General features: G+C 39.4%; 1 protein-coding gene across 5 annotated transcripts in view; it reads right to left on the minus strand.

Annotated features, from left to right (window-relative positions):
* Nucleotides 1–22,211, minus strand: part of TMEM108 (transmembrane protein 108) — a 168,197-nt gene that overhangs the window by 89,911 nt on the left and 56,075 nt on the right. Inside the window, exon 1 of one of the 5 annotated variants that reach the window (XM_086849332.1) lies at nt 15,549–15,678. The exons of 2 other annotated variants lie outside the window; for them this stretch is intronic. The gene's annotated coding sequence lies outside the window, so the exon portion shown is untranslated. Of the gene's footprint in view, nt 1–3,616; nt 3,676–15,548; nt 15,679–22,211 lie in introns of those variants that run through there. 2 more of the 5 variants (XM_023919344.2, XM_023919343.2) reach the window with 2 other exon arrangements.

Raw genomic sequence — 22,211 nt, forward strand, 5'->3', positions numbered from 1 at the left:
ACAATAATATTTCTTCAGAAAATGAAAGAGAAAAAGCAGACAGACTTAGAAGTACTTCCATCTCCAATCTTTTTGACTCTCATATCAAGGAAATCCAGACTTGATCCTTTCAGTATAATATTGCCCCAGGATGTTCAATGAACTTTGTGTAAGACATCAACAGCAGAGGCTCCTCACTTACAACTCAAGAGAGCTGAGACTACCCCCAGGAGTTACTCCCCCAGTGGAAATTCCACCACCATGGTTTTCATCCACTGCATCCCAGAGCTAGTCACAGTGGGTGTTCCAGCATGCCTCATAAAAGGAAGCAGGTGTCCTCTCCTTGACTACACAGGGCTGAAGCACAACTTTGTGTTTTCTGTGTGTTTGTTTCTTAATTTTATGGCCTGCTTCCACAATCCAGATGTTGTTTTGCAAAATTTATATCTCAAAAAGCTTCAGGGCATGCTAATAAAAAGATGATTAACTTGCAGCAGTAATATTCCTCTGAGCAGGAATTCTCTGTTCTTGTTCAACATGTGCCACATTGTTTGCCATGATTTATTTCCCATTGCTTGGAACATGCAAACCACCATTACCATCTTTCTTCATAACATTATGAGTGCAGAATTATTTATATTTATGCCCACTTTATACTTAGATCTTTCAGCACTTTTTGAAGTAGATTCCTCTTTGCAGATTTAAGAATGAGCAATTCACATCTACTTCCACTATTACCCAGAGAAGTGTACACCCTTTGCTTTCCAGCAAAGCAAGTGTCCAGAGAGTAAGGTCTACCCTCAGGATATCATAGCTGTTCAAATCCAGTCTTGGTGGTGCAGGCCTGTCATAAGTGCATAAGGAATAGTCAGGTGGGAACTGAACTAGACCTACTACCATGCCTTTCTTGCATCCTATGTGACATGAACTTGGAAACATAGAACCTCAGAGCATCCAGAAAAAAACAAGAACAACCTTCCCAAAGCCTTTCCCCTCTGAATTCAGATGCACAGCATTTACAATCCCCACTGGACCTGAGGCTGGCTGTGGTTTTTCTTGTATTGGTGTTTGAATCCATACCTCCCCACTAGCACAAAGATAAATGCCAGTCAAGTAAAACACACAGAGAAAGCAACATCAATAGACAAGAGACACCCTGACAGCAATTGTTCCCTCTCCCTCAGCTTCCCTACTTCATCATTAACTGTTGAAGTCCCCATCCCTCGTCTCTCTAACATAACAGATTCAATTCCTGTGTTCCCACAGCCCTCCTCCCAACTGTGACAGTGTTTCCATGAACAACTCTAGGCAAGATGATCACTTAAAGACTACCATCATTCGTATGGCAAGTGGAGGACATTGCCAGCTAGCTCATGCTTCACCATCTTCCTTTATTCACATATCAGACCTGCGGCATGCTGATGAAAGGGAGAGGGAAGAAAGGAACTCTTGGGGTCTGCTGTCATCAAAATAGATGGGCCTGAAGAACCTCACATCACAGTGACCACAGCCAGGGGAAGGACTTAGTGGGAAAAGGTTGGGTAAAACTACTGTTGCCTTTGGCTTTTTGATCTTGTCATCTATGGTCATTTCATGGGCAATCACTGAACAGCAAAAGGCAGTCATTCAAAGGGTAGGGAAAACTGAGAGGAAAAATACCAGGGTGGAAATGAAAGGTCATTTCACAAGAGACATGACCATTTTGAAAAAGCTGTGACAGACAGGCTCTTGGCTGATTATAACTGAGAAGTTCCAGAGATGGAGATCAGAAAAACCACAAAGCTCTAGGCTACTAAATGCCCTTTACACTACATCAGTGGTGCAAGGGACTATTTGTTGACTATTCCTTTGTTCCTAATTACTCACCATTTAGAAATACTTCTTATGGCAGCTCCAGTGGGAGAAAAGTGGGAACAGTTGTTCTGGTTGCTTCTTATTGTCAATAGTGCAAAGACAGGACTCTGTGTGTATGTGTCTGTCTGTCCAGTTTTAGAATAAGAAAATAACAAAGCCTTCCTTTACTCCATTCATGTCTGTGGAGTCCTGAGGAGCTAACATCTTCATAAAGATCAAGCTGACTTAGCAGCTGTAGGGATAATTAGAATTTGGTCATTAATACATGTCAGGGGTAGGCAGGTGAAGACTTCTGTGCTCGTTTTAAAACTTTATATGTCTGAATATAAAATATCCAATGATGAAATAGTGGATTTTTTTGGTGAAATCCCTGTGGATACCTAGCAATATTCTCTTTCCCAGTAAGCAATCCCCTCAATACATGCAAATATATGGGCTTTTGAAACTTTGATAATGAAATTTTATTGCACACCTTGAAACATGCTGTTTTGGGTAACTGAAGAAAAAAGTCTAACTTCTCTGAGTTTTTTGGATAATAATCTTTCACAATAAAACATGAAAAAAAAAAAGTGGAACAACTGAATCAAAAAAGTTGTGCAGAAAAAGTCCACAGCCAAAAGCACTTTTCACTGTAGTCTTGAAAAGACTTTATTTAAAATAAAATATGACAAATTTAAGACTAAGTTGTGTAATTTTTCAAAATTTTCTTTGTGGGTCTAATGACAACCAAAGCAAAGAAAACATTTTAATATTCATTTCAAGCTCATGATGAAAATTTCACAGGCAGCACTACACCAAGGAAGCATTCAGCAGTGAAAACTGCCCGCTCTTTGATAGGAAAACTTTGTAACCACTGGAGCTCTCCTGCTAAAAGACTTTTTTGGCATACAAGACTGTGTTAGTAAAGATGTCTCTACAACTTCTGGAAAAATACAGAAAACACAGCCTATTCTTCCTTCCCACTCACAGCAGGGAATGGATGCTCTACTTCCACACCACTCTTGTGATGGTGAGTTTTCCCTGGAGGATCTTCTACGGCATCTCACGGGCCTCAGGGTGCCCACACTGTGGATGAGACACTTGATTTACTCACTGAAACTCTCTCTACAATGAGCAGATGGATTGGCTTCTCTGAAGCCTGATGCCTGTGCCCTGTTTAAAATGACTCTCTTGGGAGGAAGGGGCTCATTCCTTTGTGGGGCTTTCTCTCCACTGATTTTTCAAAGGGCTGAAGGTCAATCGATTCCAGCCCATAACACTGAAAATGAGGATGCCAACATCTGTTAAAGGAATCTCACCCAGAGCTTTCTCCAGCTACAAGGATTTCAAGGCTTATGGGGTTAACTTCTCTGCAGCTGTGTTAAACTATTCTCTTCTTTCTATTGTGTAGGATGTACAATAAAAATAGACTTAATGTAAAGGACAGACAAGCAAATAGCTTTGCCTGCATTGAAATAAACAGAAGAGAGAGAAAAAAGAGCTTACCTTTGTGAAGCAGCTGAAATCAGACTTTTCACATTATTCAGCTTGATTAAATATAAGTATTTCAAGTAGATAAAAAAAACATGCAAAAGAGAGGGTACTATTTTCCCCCTCTTATAATATGGCCCTGTATTTCTAAGGTGGATTGACTGGGTCAAATTTTCAAGAATGGAAAGCATCAGCTGTACACAAAGAGAAGTATGCATGCTCTACGTGTCTGAAATTCAGGCCAAAACACCAGTTTCACAAAGATGCTTAAGTTGCTCCAAAATGCAAGCAAGTCCTATGCTGTCAAACATACCTGTATTGGAGTCCTGAAAACACTGTTGCACAGGCCCCAGATGACTTTAAAGGAAATCTGTAGTAGAGATGGAAACATCTCAATATAACATTTTAACTGCAAGATCATCTTCCCTTTAGCGAATGTCACAATTACCCAGCTAAACAAATAATCCTTAAAACACCACCACAAAGGAGGCTCAATATTGTGCATCAGAATTATCTGATTTATAGTGAACTAAAGATGAAAGCCAAGAGGTGAAAGTGCCTCTAACTCTAACAAAAATCTCACAAACTGGGTTTTGGCTTTGAAAACTTCATCTGTAAAAAAGGTCCCTTGTACTAACTCTTCCTCAAGAGACTGTAAAAATTAAGGAGATTGAGGGATATGAAAGAAGAAAAAGATCAAGATAGGCTAATTAAGTTTTGGACCATCTCTAGGGGAATTTCAGCTGACCTGCTGTAAGATAAGCGGAGCAGACCTGAGTCCACAACCCATCCATTCTGCCTTGCCTCTTAACTCCCTAGGCTGGTTTACATCTACAAAGCACAGAGAAAATAATCACCAGTGAAGGATGGCAATGTAGTGCTCTTCTGGCTCTGTCGGGTGCTGAGCCCAGTCCACAGATTCAGCCTTTCTGAGAAATGAAGATGGGTGAAAAACAAGAAGTTTGAACTAGGTCAGATTGCCCTGCCTGTGTATTTTGGTTGTGGCCCATCCTATTGTACCAAACAAGATTTCACAGTTGCCAAAAAATTAAATAAAAAGCAATGCATTTGTTATTTTAACTTTGAATTGCATACATATATATATATATATTTGTTTCTGGATATATGTGTACATGATAGCTATATTTTCTGTTTGTCTTTACTTCCCTATTTATAGTAGCATGCCTCTCCCAGTGACAGAAGGTTAAAAAAGAAGAAAGAAAGAAGAAATGGGAAAAAAAAAATAATAAACCTGTACAACATATCTCCTTTTCCTTTTCAGTCAAAAGAAAATAATATTAAATTTCCTATCAAATACATGTTCACGATTATTTCCATGTCAGTTTTGTATTGAATGTTTTGAACCAGCTCTAATCATAATGTGTAAGTACAGCATAAGGATCTAATTTCACAATGACAGGTTATAATAGACATACACAAGTACCTAAGATTGAAAGAAACATTTTATTATAATTGAAAAAAGCATGGTTGGAAAGCATAACCACCTTTTGAATTCTTAATCATTCAGTCTCAATGGTGCATTAATGTATTTAACACTAACCCATATTGCTAGCTAGCAACAAAACCCAACATAGTTTATATTAATATTTTTTAGCAAAAATATCAGTATGATAAACAGATGTGAAAGGCTAGGCATTTTTAAGACCTTCTTGTGTACTCTGCCAGATCCTCTTGCCCCCATGACAGGGTGCTAGTTCAGGGGCAATCCCAGCTGAAGTGTTTGCTGGTTTCCTCTGCTCAGCTATTTTAGAGCACACATTCATCTTGAAATGAAGTCTATCACTTCAAAGACAAAGTCTGTCTGAACTAGCTTCTTCTATGAAATTATAACAACTTCAGCTCTAAGAATAGGAACATCTTTGGCAGATCTGGATGGATGGATGCATAAATGAATAACCATTTGACACAAAAAGGAAGACGATGTCTTGACCTACGTCTTTCTGGTTAAACCTCCTTTTAACAGAGCCATTTACTACCTCCTTTATAATCAGACATTCAATATGGTAAGAAGAGAAGGGAGATAAAGTGAGCTCTGAAATATGACTGCACTGCTTTGGTGGGCTGATCAACATACACTGGAAAGTAGAACAGTACACCTGCTTAGACTTGACATCTCATCTCAGGGTTTATTATAACCGTGTCTAGTTCAAGGGACACCATTTATTTATTCACAACTTTCCCAGGGTTTGAAGTCAAAGGACAAAATGGCCACAGAAAAAAAAAAAAGAGACTACCAACCAGTGACCCAGCCATTAATAGCAACTGTTTTTACAGAAGACTATTTTGCACACCATTTTGAGACAGTGAATAGAAACAAAACAAAAAATTTAACATGGCATCACACAGAAATATAGCCATAACATAAAAATTTAGGTTTTTGAGGAAGGTGGAAGGAAATAGGCTCTTGGTAATTTCCAAATTATTCATTCTTCTGCCTACAAGGTTACTGTAGTGCAAACACTGAATTTCATTTGAAAATGCATGTAGCACTGTCTGATTCAATAGGAAGAATTTAGAAGAAAATTAAATGCCAGAGCAGCACGGCTTATTGGTTTTATTCAATGTAAATTCACTTTTTATGCAACTGTGAATAATAATAATGTCCTAGTCTGTGTCAACGTGATGTCTACAACGTAAGGCTTTGGAGAGGGGGACTGAAGGCAAAAGGAGAGGAAGGGTAAGATGATTGGGCAAGATGCTAACTTGGAACTGACAGAGATTTAGCACTACGTGACAGGTCTGTAGCTTTAGACAGGATTTAGCACGCAGATCACTGTGTGTCTTATTTTCTTCCTTTTCAGTTTGTGCAGCCAGCAAGACTGCTACTGGCTAAACAGCTCATCTTCCCTCCTTCAAAAGGTTCACTGGTATACATAGAGGTGCAAGTAAGCCACAAGGAAATGCATATGAAAAAAAAAAAAAAAAGGGAAATCTCAAAACACCAGAATCTAAAAACACATTATGCTGTCAAGTAAGATTATGCTCAGATGCACAGCTTATTCTAATAGGTTACTGAAAACTCTCATTTACTGCCTGGGACTGTGAAGTTCTTCCTCAGGTGAAGTTCTTCCTCAGGTGAAGCCCACTGACCCTAACAGGAGATTTCAGTATACATGCAGCACCTGCCTCAAGATTTATAAAGCAGTGCTAGCAAATGCCACCATTTGAAGAAGGTCCTTTTTTTTTCCTGACAGGGGTAAGGAAGAGCCTAGACAGGGAAAGAATAAGACTGCTTAGGTGAAGGACTGATAGGTGGATTTAATAAACATGTACCTGAATAACTGACTGCAGCTAAAATGTGATGAGGACCATTTTGTGTGTCCAATACTTTTTGCTACACTGCAACTGAGATGACCTAAGCCACATTCTGAGCTGCTGACTAAAAACTTAGAGTAATTCCAGTGACTCTGTCCTACCACAATGCAATTCAATATGAAAATGGACTGATGAAGGAAAATGGGGAAGAATGGTCTAGAACAGAACAGGAGAGGATGCTGGGGACACTGGAGTATATACAGCAGGATTTTTGCAGGTACAGACTTCAGTGAGACTCCCTTCTCATTGTGAAAGCTAATAGAGACTGACTGGTATTTGTGCATCTGAAAAACATTCTCTGTACCTTTCTCTCTCTCTCTTTTCCTACTAAAGAAAAATCTTTCAGCAAAACAGAGACTGCCTCTTCCATGTCCCGCTTGATTGCACCATGGCTTTGCTTCTACAAGCTGTAAAAAGTCAGGGAAAACATGCTGTGTCATTTGGGTGCAATGCACTTCTGAGCTACGAGTTCAGCCTTGCAAACACAAAGTCAGGAGATGTCCAGCCATGGGTATATTGTGTGACAGGGTTCCCCCCTTATCCCCAAATCAGCTCACACAATTTGAGGCCACCGAGGGACACAATGAAGGGTTCTTTTAAAATAAAATTGCACCTTCTCACTGCTTCAGGAGCTCCTGCTCCTGCATGCCAAGGTTGCCACAACAAGAAGATATGAATCAATATGAAGGAGTGAGAGCCCTTCTGGTGCATCTATCCTGGCAGTGCAAGAAATCTGGACCGGCTACAATCTGTACATAGACAATGCAAATAAAGCTTGGTTTTTAGTCTAATATCCAGCCTCATTCAGTGTAAGAGCAAGGACTGACTGCACACATTCAGCAAGTCAAGGTCAGATCAAGAAGGAACTTGCTGTTTGCTGCATCTCTGCCTCACCACTGATGGCAATGGACAGTCCAGCAAGAATGAGGTAAGGGTTTGGAAAACCACCACGGTGTGCCTAGGGCAGTGGAAAGCTGCCCTGGGGAACTGGATTCCATCTCTGCCTCAGTGCCTAATGCCAAGGTAGTCACAAAACCCTAACTCCATGCAGGCAGTCATTAATTGCATCTTCTTTGTTTGCTTAGAGCAGAGCACAGAACACCTGCGCTCTGAACTGCGGAAGTGTGGAGCAATTCCAACTGTGATGGACTCAGTAAAAGCCAACTGCAAAACAAAGAAAAGATGATCCAATTCTGTTTCTGCAAATTCAGGGCATGAACATCTCAAGTTGGGCATCCAAATTAAATGTCCTTTGTTGACATTATGATTCTCTGCATAATGTTCCCCGGTGCGTAATGTCATTTCACCTTATCGGCACATTGTGAAGATAAATTCATTAATGTTTTTAAAGTACTTGGATGCCACAATAATGAGAGCCACAGAAGTGCTCCCCAGGAAATTAATAACTCTGGCTTCAAAGCTGGCTCTGAATGATGTACAGTTACAAGAGGAAGAGGTGACATAATGAACTACTATGATAAAATAAAATATTGATTCATCTGAGCAGTGTTGACTGAAATCTCTCCATATTTAAGAGAGCTTTGCTTTGTACCCTTAAAAGGCTTTTAAGGAACGTATATAGTTTCAAAACTACAACAACAAAAAAAACCAAAATAGTAATTTTTAAAAAAAATTAAAATAAAAACAATCTTCCAGAGGACTCGAGTCTTTTCTGTTCTGAGCCCAGACTTTAACCCTTGAACTAACACCTGCCCTTGCCTTACTGCTAGTCTGGTCCCTACTGCCAGAATCCTGTCTACCTCTCTCTCTCTCCCCCACATGTATTGGTTCCATCCCTTCTTAAATGTCCCACCCTCTCCTCCTTTTCTCTCTGTCTCACCACTTTATCTCCACATATTAATAATCTTTGTCCCTCTCCTACTTTTCCTGCCGGGGGACCATTCCCAGCCCTGTCCTTTTTTCACCATTTCAATACCCAAGGCAACCACTTAGGCCGTGGCCACAACCGTGATAGCTCTCCATTTGAAGCATGCTCCCTATTGATAAAATCCTAGGACAGCTGAACTGCAAAATCTGAAGAAACATACATGGATTTTTCAGACCAGAAGGCAGTCTAATGTGGCAGTCTAACGTGTCAGTTTTCTATTAATATGAGAAATATTAACAGAAATATAAGAAAAGCTCTAACCTTGACTTCCACTACAGAAATACCTCTTAGTTTGTGTCCTGCATTGTCCTCCCTCCCTGACAGATTTCAACTTCCTGATCTGTGATATGGAAATCCCACAAAATAATACAAGCTACTGTAATGTGATTAAACATGATTTCCCATCCTCCTTGTTCATTTATTTTTCTCTCAGAGACTAAATTATTCTTACTGAAATGAAAAAAATTACAGACTAAAATGGCATCAGGCAACCTTTACCAGACTCAAGGTCAACAGAGTCCTTGCCTATATTTTTCTGCATTCAGGAAGACTCTGACCCACCAAATCAGCAGGCACTCAAGTCTTTGCAAGGAGATAATCAAACCATCAAGAAGGGGAAATCATGTAGATAAAAGTATCTGATTCTTCAGATACTTCACTCCAAATTATGTGAGCAAACTTTCTGGCTTCTGCTGGACCATATACAGAGAGGTGTATTATGATTTGGAGACATTATCACTGAAGCATTCTTCAATCTCCTTCATATTGAAAGATATGAATGCAAATCCTTAACTGAAATATATTTAAAGAAATTAACTAAAATAACATATAGAATACTTTTGCAAAAAATGCATTAATTGTATGCAAACTGAATTAAGTCTTTTATTAGCATGTAATTGGGAGAAATATTAATACATTATTTAAATTTGAAAAATCATAAGTTAGAAGCTTTGAAACATAAAGCTGCATAATGGCAGCTTTAACATTAAGATGTCATTGTAAAAATGAATGTATATAATGAACTCAGAAAAACAGAAATATAAGTGTCTGATCCTTTCCTTGTTTCTCGTACATCTGCATTGGAGTTTGTCTATTGTTATTCAACTAGCTAATCATCATCTTTTGTGTGGTGTGCCTGTGTTTTTACTCGGAGAGGCTAATCTGTGAAGACATCTGTTATTTGGTAGATAATAGGCCATTTCAAGTCTCAAAGCCCTGTAAGGCATTTCTGAAGAAGGAGAAGTAGATACATCTGTTCCCACCAGGTAGGAGTACAACTGAGCACGCTGTAGCACAGCAGAACAAAACTTTCACTCGCTATTCACCAGAAGGCTAAATGCACATGGAACAATGCAAACAAAGAGCAATTCTGGAGTAGTTTCTTAGGGCTGGGAGTGAGATTGACTTAATGTAAACAATTTTATGTTTTCTTGAGAAAACAGTGTATCTCACACCAAAGAACAGTGGGATTTCTTACAGTGATCCTGGATCTATAAACCAGGCACAGTCACAAAAGCAGTGGTCCACTGAATCTTATGTTCTTTTGTTGGAAAAAGTCAATATTAGACATTTTGAGGGCAATGTAGATGCTTGATTATTCACTTGGAAAGAAAATCTTGTGCCATTTCTCTCTAATAACTTATCTGTATGAACCAGATAAGTTTCTCTCTGCATTCCAGTGGAAATACACTACATCTGCATTATCCATGAATCAATTGCAGCTTTGAATAATCCTTCTTATCACAGATTCAGAAAAAAACAGGACACATCTTTATGTTAGAATGTCCAAGTAACTTAGCACACAGCACCTGAATTGTGCAATTTTTACACCATTTCTTACATCTTCATCACTCTGTCAAGTCTCTCCTATTGTGCTATAAATGCAGATGAGACCCATATATTCAGATTTATCTTACCTAGGGTCTGTGATGCTTTTACTGACATCTGACTGTTCTGAAAGCAGGCTGGCCATGCAAACAACATTACAGATGTCAGTAGGAGAACAATTCGTATACGTGACCTTAACATATGTGCAGGTTCCTTGTATTTCCACTTTGGAACTGCACTAGCCACAAACTGCAAATTCAAAGAGGTGGTTTCTTACTCCAGTTTCACCTACTTGTGCATTTTGGAGAATCATTGCTTACACAGGAGTAAAAATTTTCCCTTTTTTTTTTTACTACCTCAGCTCACAGGCCTAGAATACTACAGCAACAGCAGAGTTGATGCAGTGTTGCCCCAAACTCTGATTTGTCAACTGCAGAAATATTAAACTGAAAAGTGAGATATGATGTTGACACCTTCTGATGGTGTGTACAACTGAAACTGTTGTTCAATGAGACGAGTTAGATATTTTTCCCACTCCAAATTTTTTTCCTTTATTGAGGTTTCAGATATTTGACCGCTCTTCTTGGATGGAAAAATGACCTTTCAACCCTTTTCTCAGAAAAATAAGGCTCCTTTGGGGGTTAAGCTAGTTATCCACATCCTAGATGAGTACTTTAACCATCATTCTGCTGAGTACTCCAACATAGGGCTTCCTTCCCTATCCTCCTAGAGCTATTTTCCATTTTGTATAAATAAGACACAAAACCTGAGCCTCCTCTCTGTAATGAGAATGCCCTAAAATCTCCATTAAATGGAAGGATGAGTTTCTCTCTCTCTCTCTCTGTCTCTCTCTCTCTGGCCATGAACACCCAACCATTTATTTGAGACAAAACGGCTATAGCAGGACTAAGATGCACAGATTGATTGTAGCCTGTTAAAAATTTAGGTAAAAAGAATAAAATGACACACATAGATTTAAAGCTCACATAGTCATTTCTTCTCTCTGTTTCTTGGCTGAGACTTCTATGTATCAGCATCAACAGCCTGAGATTTGTGGTCAAGATTAAATCCTGTTCACAACGTATGCTCATTTTGTCAGAGATATTAAGCACATGGACGCAAAGCAGCTGAGCTAACTTGTGTTGACAATATTTTGGCTACAGAAAGAGTCAGAAAAGACCACAGATGCTGTAAATGATTAGCAGGTGCCTTGAAAGCCTCCCTGGGTTGTGGGATGATTCCAGTCAATGCCACAGTGTGCTTTCACCTTTAATATATGCAATAAAAGCATCCTACACATTCAGTCTGTTTCTCCACATGAAGAGCAGCATTTCAAACATCCTAAAGGTTTGGAAACGGCAGCAACTGTTGCTCCTAGATACCATCTACACATAAAGAAGTACCTCCCCAAGGAGCCAAGAGCCTGCAAGCCCAGACAAGACACATTCACTCTACACATAAGGTTACATCTACACAGCCTTTTGCAGATAAGGACAGACATATTCTACAGATTATATGAGCTGGCTGAAGGCAAAAGCCACACAGTGTGGCACTATGCTCTAGGGAATAAATCCAGCCTCCTGAGAGAGCTTATTGGATCAAGCAGAGCTAAGACAGCTACAGGGCTTCCCATTCAAACTGGGTTTGGGGAAGTCAAGATCAAAGTGAACTCAGACTGGTCTGCAAAACTCCATCAAAGCACAATTAATAGGCAGGAAACCCTACTCCTGGTGAGAGATTTCTCTGTAAAACATGAAGTAATAGCTGTATGTGGAAAACAGATCCTGGAAAAACTGCATTATACATTATAAATGTATATTTATGGCATAAAATGCTCAGCAGATGAAGAAGGAAACTGGAAATGTATTTATAACAAAAAAGATCAATAGTAATGATATAAAACACAGTATATCAGACACAAGTTTCGCAGCAATGCTGCAAATATCGTTTATAGAATTGTGATCTCATCAGTGGCTATTCGTCTCTACCCAGGCAGGACTCCTGCACATTAATTCTTGTATTGAAAGACTCCAAATATTTCCTCCAAGTGTCTGGAGGAAATATTATTCAGTTTAATGTCAGATTTGAGTCAAGGCCCATCTTTGGGAATCTCCCGTAAGCCATTTACATAAAGCTTTTAAATCTTTACAATGCTGGGATCAGGTCCTGTACTAAAACAGGTTTGATTGCTAACCATGGGTTAGTCCAAAATCAGATCTGGGAACTTGAGCAGCGTCAGAAATCAAACAAACCCCAAGTTTCTTTTCCAAGTGGTGCTGCAGTGGAACACATAGATGAGATTCCTCCCCATGACATCTCTAGAGCATGTAAAATAATGCCACTCAGTCCTTGACATATTAGCACTGCTAAATAGATGCTAGCACTGAAATACATCCAGGGATAAAGCTGATCAAAGAGCTTGTAAAATTATCCACAATGAACAAGTTTAACAGATGGTGGATAAACAATTTATGGACACATGAAGTATAGAGATGGTGGAATCAAGGAAGAATCAAGACAAATTTAAAAAGAGAAAGTACCACACAAGATTTCACAGCATCCAGATACATTCTGGTATGGGACTGTTTTTTTAAGACAAGTGGGGTGAGTAGAGCCAGCACATTATAAAATAGATAGGCAAAACATTTGGAAACATGTTGCCAGTCAGAATTACTTCACAAGAATTTGATGCCTGAATAGCCCATGTCTCCCTGCAGCTTCCATTCTTCTATTTGATCACAATCAGTCCAGCTCTGCACTTGCTTTTCAAGCCACAAGAAATATTAAAATGAAATCTGGAGGCACAGCTTGAAATTGCAAACAATGATCAATTAGCATCTCTCACCATACAATTTACTACCTTTCTTTTTCATGGCCTTTGACATGTCCTTAAGTGCCACACCGATTTACCACACTGTTCTGCTTAATTATCTCTAGTGCTTTCTTTCAGAAGTGATATTAATCTTAGCTGTTTCTTTACTGATAGTATTGCATTTGGAGGGCCCATTCCATCACCTGTTTCAAAGCTATAGCAGCAAGACCAGATCTGCAGTTTAGAAGCAAGGGATACATTTCAAGTATTTGGGAAAGAAGCTGCTGCAAACTACAGAAAGAAAATTCCAAAGTTAGTTTATACCAACAGGCCTGAGAAAACTAATGGCAGAATGCAGCTGCCTCCTCTCTGGAAGATTATTCTTGAGGGTGAGACATGACAACATTCAGGCACCTGGGAAATTAATATTTTCTGAGAATTCTTAATTCAGTTACAGCATCCTACAAGGAGGCTTTCACCTGTCTCACCTTGGAGCACAGGAACATGCAGGCTGGCACATACGAGGATATGGTGACAGCCAGCTGGGAACGCATTCAAAGTGGAAATCAGATGACAGTCAGTAAATAGTGGAGATTTTAGAACACAGGAGTGTAAAAGAAAACAAAACAACCCTTAATTTTTAAAATGAAGCTCAGTGTGTCTGTCAAAGGGTCATTGATACAGCAGTTCAGACAGAAGGGGACTTACTCTAGGTCTGCATTTCTCTGCTCCTGGAAAGGCTGATTTGTTAAGGCCAAGCCAAATGACAGTGACTCTTTGACTTGATTATTTGTGCTCCTACATAACAGTATTTCACAGTGTATGTGAAAACTACATGAATTGAAAGTGGAAGAGAAATATACAAGTGCCTAACTTCTATTAATAAAAGCAGTGTGTATGTTCAATGAGCGATTCCTGCAATCCAAACCCACCATTGACAATAGAATGTAGACTCTTGCAGTATCCACTCTTAAAAATCCAACCCAGAACTGAACTAAAAGTTGTAGAAATATGTTTCTATTTTTTATTATTTATTTTTTCTATTTTTTCTATTTTTTATTTATCTATTATTCTCTAATGTTGATAAATAACGATTGAATAGCCTCCCTAGCACATATTTATGCTTAAAAGTCAAGATTTGCCAAAAGGTAACAAAATATTTCTGCAAGACTGTCATGGTTTTAAAGCATTAGCTAAAAACTCACTACTTACTCATTTTTTGCTGTGAGATATGGATTAGAAGAAGAGCAAAACAGACTTAAAACTTAAAAGGAATAAAGAAAATTTATTAACAAAACTACAAGAATAAGAAACCAGAATAAAACCTCCAGAAACCCTTTTTCCCTACTACCCAACCATTTTCCTTGTTCACATGACAACATAGAGAAAGAAAAAAACTGGTGGTTAAAACAGTCTCAACTTTGTTATAGTCTTTTCATCAGTCTTTGTAGAGAAAAAAGAAGTCCTGTTTTGTCAATCTATGGAGTTTTCCACAACAAAACCATTTACTCATGGTTTTCTCTTTTTCTGATGCCAGCCGCCCAGAAAACTCTCCCATCAGTTCTCTCCTCCCATTTCACACCACTCTGAGGTGTGTTATGGGCCATAAGTCAAGGGGTGTCATTTTAAGGATGAGTTATTCAAAGGCAAAAGTTCTCTTCATCTATCTCTGTGAGCATCTCTGGAAACAGAAGTTTTCTCTTTGCCTCTTAAGGGCCACAAATCTTCAACAACTATCACTTCTCTTTTTCTGTTCCAGCATCCATAGGATCACAACTACTTCACCATTTGCTTAGATCTACACTTTGAAATACTCCATTCACCCCAAAATAGTCTTGCACGAATTAAAGGAGTTTTTTCAGAACACTATTGTCCATCTCCATAATTTTAGCAAAAAAATATTTCAGCTTATTAAAGCATCTTCTTATTTCTCTTCCCCCTCTGAAGCTTAATTCCTTTCTTCACTGTCTTTGAGAGTTTATGGTGTCTCTTTACGTGTTGATCACTCTCTCTCTTCCCCTCTCCCTGAAAAAAAGGATTAATCTGCAAGTCTCATCTGGGTAGTGAAAGGGTTAAAATCTTGCCCAGGTTTTGTGGCTGGTTCTGCAATCTCTGCCGGAGCAGCGGCTGGAGCTGTCTAGGATGGAAGATTTATTTCATGGCTGCTCTGGAGGAGCATGGCCACTGTCTCAGCACGCTGCAGGTCAATGGCTTTCCCTCTCTTTACTCGGCAGTCTCTGGTGAAACCCAGCAGTGGCAGAAACTGCAGCCGAGCCAGGGACCGGCCTGACCCGGCCTGGGCCCGCTCCCCGCCCCACCCCGCCTTCCACGGCCTTGTCCGGCCTGGTGTCGGGGGAGGAGGCTGAACCAGAGCCCTGTTACCTCTTCAGAAGCCAGAAACCAAAGAGAACAAGAAATTCCTGGCTTAGGTGTTAAGGTGGTGTTCACAGGTTGATCTCACTTTTCAATGGTCAAAACTACTGTCAGTTGTCAGAAATGGCAGTTATTGGCCAGGAGAAAAACTCCCATCAGCCTCCAGCAGCTCTAACTTCCTTAGGTGTTTCTCTTTGTTTCTTAAATACCAATCCATCACAAAGACATAATGAGAAAGACCTGTTGTAACAGGGATGTAGGATACAAGGATGTAGGAACAAAAGTTGGTTTTTTACTACCAGGCCTTGCATAAGGAAGGGTAACTAAGGTAATAGGATATGTGTTTATGCAGAAGAGAAAACATATTAGGTAGCTAACAACAAAAGAGCTTTGAAGGCAAATGTGATTTTGTCTACTGCCAGAAGTCATGGCAAATACAATGCCATTTCTTAAATTATTCTTCATTTCCACATTCTTTATTTTTCGTGCCAAATGCTGCCCCTATCTCTAACAGGAAAGTGTCCGTGTCAAAAATGAGAGACATAGTATAACTGAAAATAAAAGTTAATTACTGTGGAAATTCAACTCCAGAGCTTTAATTAAAGCCTGACAAATGTATCATGGACCCCAGGCACCAGCATGTAGTACACCCATTAGAGAGATTACTCATCTTTCTATGGCCTCCCATGCTAACACAAAGGGAATATCAATCATGCCAGAAAATGGCTTTTCCAAATCAAAGATGCTGGGAATTATTCTATTACCTTTCTCGCAGATAATTTTCAGAGTTGCTGAGAGGGATTTTTATGCAAGAAAGCAGCATGTTAGCGTAAATTTTTGTTTAATTGCTAGGTTAATGTTAAATTGCAGCTTTTCTTTTAGGAAAAATGGCAGCTGGTGAGCCCCTTTCTATAAACCTACATTTCCTCTGTAGCTTCTCAATATCTAAGTAGGTATGTGAGAAACAAACAGCTTCAAAATGACATGTGTTGAAAAGAAGCAGAGGACACTGAGATGCTTGCAGCAATCCTCTCCCAGTGGAGTCAACTGCAGTGGACTCCGTCTAGAATTCTTTAGCAAGCCCATGAATGTTTTTTCCTACCCTCCAACCAGCCTGCTCCGAAGAAATATTTCCACTGGAGTCCCCATTAAGAGCTGTTTGGGATGAGTCACCTACTCCCACAGCGTGGTCAGTACTGTGTTCATTTATTTCTTTTAGATATACTTTATAGCTCCACTGCAATATTTTCATCGTCTGCTGAGCACTCAGAAGCAATGAACAATGCTGACAATATAATAGAGTAAGAGAGATGAACATTCTTGCTTTTATTTTCTTAATATTTAATATTTAAATTATTAATATTAATTAATTAAAAATATTATTACTATTTAAGGCTTGGGTTTGTAGGTGATCAAGAAATAAAAGCAAAATATGCTCAAATCTCAAGAGTTGTTTTGTTACTCCTTCTGCTGCTAAGAGATTTAAATAAATAACTTTCTCTTTCACAGCCCAGGTTCTCCCCTCTTTGATCCTAAAGCAATAATCCCACATTTATGAGATTATTTTTTGTTGCCATGGAAATTAACGATGTAAGAAATTCAGCATTATCATTTCTGTATAGGCAGGCAAGATGCAGTCCTTTTGAAAGACAAGTATTTCCCAGACACCTCTCCCTACCCCCACCATCCTACACACAAGACAGGTCACAGCACAAGAAGCAGAAGACACATGCTGTGCACAGCACACAATGTATGGCAAGATTCCTCATACAGGTCAGACTCACAGTACTTTTAGGACTGTAAGGAAAAATCCATCCCACCCCAGTGCCACACTAGACTTCATTTGTGGCACCATGAGCTTGATAAAAACTAGAGACAGCAGTTTGTGGTAGTTTGGGATTGCAGGACCTTACCCTACAATGTAGTGGTCTAAAATCACAGACTCCTCTCCCCAAAAAACCCAATCTGAGATTATTAAAAGCACTTTATTAAAAGCCTCTTTGTTCTTTGCATATGCACTGAACAGCATCATAATCTGTGAAGTGGGACTTCAGTGTTTCAGCAATCTCCCCACTCATCCTGCAGTAAGACACTACTTACCAACACTGACTGGCAGACATCTCAGGCTTTAGTAAATCCACAAAGCCACTCAGGAACAAAGACACCCCCAAAGCATCCTGCTCTTATGTCTTGCATATGCTGGTGGCTGATAAGCTATAGCACACACAGTAAATGTGAAGTTGTTCCTCAACGAAGTATTGGACTAAACACCTTATTTTGTCTGTAAATTTACTCTTGGCTCTTAAAGAGTTGCTGTTATGCATAGAAAAGACTAAAAGACAGGATTCAGGAAATTGCATTTTCATGCAGTTTTTGAATCTGAAAAACATGCATCCAGATCCCAGACATATCCAATGAGTCTGACTTGTACTCTTATAGCAGTCAGTAAAAGAATTTGCACAAAGCTCCCCAAACTTGCCCCACAGCACTCCGATCAACATCCTGATAAGTTCCCTCTTTCACAGTGACTCAAGTGGTTGTTCCAGGGCTGGGGATAAAACTGAATTCTTTCTGCCGCTCCTTTTGCACTGAATCCTTAATGCATCCCCCTCCCAGGCTTAGCATGGTGTGAATAAAGTAACAATCACACGACAACATTGTCTATATATTTTTGGTTATAAGTCTATTTTAATAACACGATATCCCAAAAGGACAGCAAGAGGAATCATGAGATTTCAAAACCCATACAATGTAACGTCCAAGTAACAAAGCAGATTTCTTTACCCTCCTTTGCTATTCTCTCAGGTCTGACCTAGAGAGACCAAGAGGGGTAAAACTCCTTGTCTCTTCAATCCTTAGATGCATTGATGAGACAGGCAAGGTTTCAAGCCAACTGTGATGATGATTGTTAAGATGTGGACATCTGTTTGCTGAGACTGGCACATTTGTTTCCTCACAAATGAAAGGGCCGAGAGCAAGCCAGTTTTTAATCGTCTTCATGGATTTACTTGACAGTAATACTCAAGAAAAATAAAACTTGCACAATCTACATTCAGCTTTATAATTTTGCTGGTACCAAAAATGTTTTAGCTACAGAGAATTTATCTCTTGAAGCAGGAAACAGTTTCTTGACCGAGCTTTCTATTATTTCATTCTTTAGTGAAACAGGCTTAATTTTATAGCACATATCTGAAGGGTAAAAAGGGACCTATGCTGAGTAACAATTCATATTTATCACTCTGTTTATGTATTAATATCATACTTATCCAGTTTTCTGACCATTAGCCATGAGCACACATAGGAAAGTACCTGTCCCCTTTCTATTACAGGAGTAAATTGTACCTGGTTTTTGTAGATGCTTTAATCCAGATATCAGTATAGAGGTGATGCTTACAGTTGATGTGATACATACACAGATTTACTTTTCTCCCTCACAATTTACTTCTTTACTTCCATTTTTATTTCTTGCTGCTCTTTCAAGAAAGGTGCAATCTCCAATTCAATTTACTGAATGGCAGCTAAGAAACCTATATTTAAGAGGTTCATGTAGAATGACCACAGACCACCTACAGCAACTACAGAAAATGGGCTTTAGCACCCAAGTGTAAATAAGCAAATATTACCATTCACTAGCAACAGCAGACAAACTCATGTCTTTCTCTACAACCACCACTGGGATCAATTCTACTGGGTTATTAAGAGTGCCACAGAATTTCTCTGCCCATATGGACACAGACGTGAAGAACTTGACGCTGCTCCCATACTGCTCGGGTTTCCTTCTCTGTGGCCCCAGTGCTGATCTGCCCATCACACATCAGAAGAAACAAACAACTTTCTCCCTTTTCAAAGGAAAAGCTGTTTAGCAAAACAGAAGCCCCTTGTAACTGAGGTTGTCAAGCCAGAGCAATTCCCAAGTGCTGAGATCACAAGATGTAAAGAATTTACTTGAAGTGGCCAAATTGCTTTCCCAAAATAAAAAGACCCCTAATACTCAGAGAAGACACGTTTGTCTGTGTTTACAAATGTTCCCCCAGCCAAGCAATGATATCTGAACATGAATACACTGTAATTCTGATAAGAGTTAGAAAGATTAATGTACTTTAAATCCAGAGGGAAATCCCTCCTGACATTGTTTCGAGAAGCTTAGAAATCAGTTTTTTCCCCCCCCCTCCCCCATGGTTGCCACTATTCCTTAGCAACAAAACTAGTCTGCTGAACATGGCTGTGCTGTAACACATTCCAGAAATAACTAGCAGGGCTGGCATTGTTTGGACTAAAGGGAAAACTAATCAGGTCATTTGCTGTGTGCTAGTGCTCTCCACCTGCTGACCACCTGCACGTCCCCAGGACAAGCCAAGAAATGCCCACATACACTCACACGGAGTGTGTGTGTACCTAAACATACAGACGTGTATTTGAGGAATATGTATAAGGAGCAATTTTCCACAGCTCTTATGTGAGGGATGGAGATGGAGGAGGACAAAACAAAGGCATTCTTTTGTCTCTAACAGAAAACAGTAGGAGTTCTGCTGAAGCCCCAAGTGCCTTTCCCACCCACCCAAGAGTTCCACAATGGCCAGGAAGAACCTATGTCCTTGTCCTCCAGACAGCATAAGAACCACCCTCTGTCCAAAACTGCAAACTCCACTCCTAAGGAGTGGAGACAATGTAGAGAGGTGCTTACACTGTGCTCCCACATTCTTTCATCTTTACAAAAGTGTGGATATAGCAGCTCCCAAAACCACTCTGCTAATGCAAAAACTCCCTTGTTGCAGTGTTTGGAGACTTTGTTTCTCACTTTTCAGGGCTTGCCAATGAGATGAGGTTCCAGATCAGCTCATACTACAGAATCCAAATGACACTTAAATAAAGAGTTGCTTGCAATCGATCATAAAGGGCAGGATTTATTTTTTGTTAAGAAAATTACCAACATTTTGAATATTTTTCTGTTCCACACTGTGCTAAGGAATTTACACTTAGAATTGCAGTGGGCAAAAAAAGGAAAAACAAAAAAACCCCAACTAACCAAAAAAAACCAAACAAAAAACCAAAACAAACAAAACCAAAAAACACCCAGAAAAAATTCCATAAACTCTAAACAAAACCTCCTCTTGGATCTAGAAAAGTACCAGCTCAAATTTTTGCTTTATCTGATTCAACCAGGGACTTGAATCTATAGCTCCAGCTTCTCACACGAGTGTCCACATCAGGAGGGTGTTACATACCCTGGAGAGGGACATTCTTTGTCTTACATTAGACCTGACAAACAGATATTAGGTGAAATGGCTGTGTATTTTAGTAAGACAACACTTTCCACTTTCCTTTCAATGCAAAAGTATTTTCTGATAAAATATATTGCATTTTTAACATCAAGGCTCGTTGTAATTCAAATCTAAGAGGTCCAAGCTCGGTGCCAAGAGGAACACTGACTGCCCAACACTTCACATGCACAGACAAAATTGCATCTGTGGCAAATGCTCTGCCATGAAGTAAATGAATGTAAACCATAATGCTACACTAACAAAGTATGGACAAATACCAACAAAACATGTACAAAATTCAAGAGAACATAGCCAGGCCCTGCTAAGTAGTGCTTCATCTGTTCTAGCTGATGGCACGACTTGAGGATTTTCTCTCAGTGCTTTCAATGCTGTCTGTGCTACTAATATGCTACCATTACACTGAATGGTACTGTGGTACACTGAATTCAAGGTCAAAAAAGAGGGAAGGAGAGAAGAAAATTTAGCAGACTTTAACTTACTTTGATTTGATTTTTAGAGGTATGGGATAAATTGTTTTCTCTCACCCTCAGCCCAGAAAAAGTGGCAGAAAAGCAGAGAGAAGCATAAATCAGATACTGATTTATGAAAGTTCAATACACCTGCCACTACCAGCCAGAAGCTTTCCTTTCTGTTCTGACTCACACAATGCCTCACGGTGCAATCCAGCTTACTGCAAATAAACCCCTTCATTTTGAATTTTACACATTTGCTGCTTCATAAAAGAGTTCAATACTTCCCGAACAATGAACCGATTCTGACATGTAAGTAAGCTTGGGTTTGTAGAAGTGACTGAGCCTCTCCAAGGTGCTTCACAACATGCCTCAGGTGTGCTCACTGGGCTGTGACACACACCAAGAGCCAAGCTGCTGTGTGCTGTTATATATTCTACATACCCTGCAGCATTTCATCCTTGGGACAACGGTTTCCAGTGTGATGGTGCCTCCAGGTGAGAGGCACACAGCTAAAACACAGAGCAGTGTTTAGGGATGCCCCCACACTCAGGTGTACCTGAAATTGTGGCAGCCATGAACCAGTTAACAAATAAATCACTGTATAAATACAAAGATAGCTGTTAAAAGTCTCCTCTTTCCTTGAATTGAAAAGCCTTCAATTACGAAGACTTGCTCTATTCACACAGAAATTATATGTAAAAATCCGACTTTCAACTTTCCATTAGCAATAAAAGAGTTTTATTTGTTATGGCATATTATACTTTCTGTTAATTTTTATTTACTCCCACTATTTCAAAACAGCCAGTTGATATCTAGCAATGTTAAATGCATTTTTGTAAGAAAAAAACCCTCCAAAACCAAACTAACCAAGCAGTCAAGTTTCAGGCATCTCTTTGGAAGAAAAGACATAGTAAAATAAAATATCAGGTGCCTGGTCA

This window comes from Cyanistes caeruleus, chromosome 1, assembly GCF_971803275.1.
Source record: "Cyanistes caeruleus chromosome 1, bCyaCae1.hap1.1, whole genome shotgun sequence".
In the NCBI taxonomy this organism is placed as follows: Eukaryota; Metazoa; Chordata; class Aves; order Passeriformes; family Paridae; genus Cyanistes; species Cyanistes caeruleus.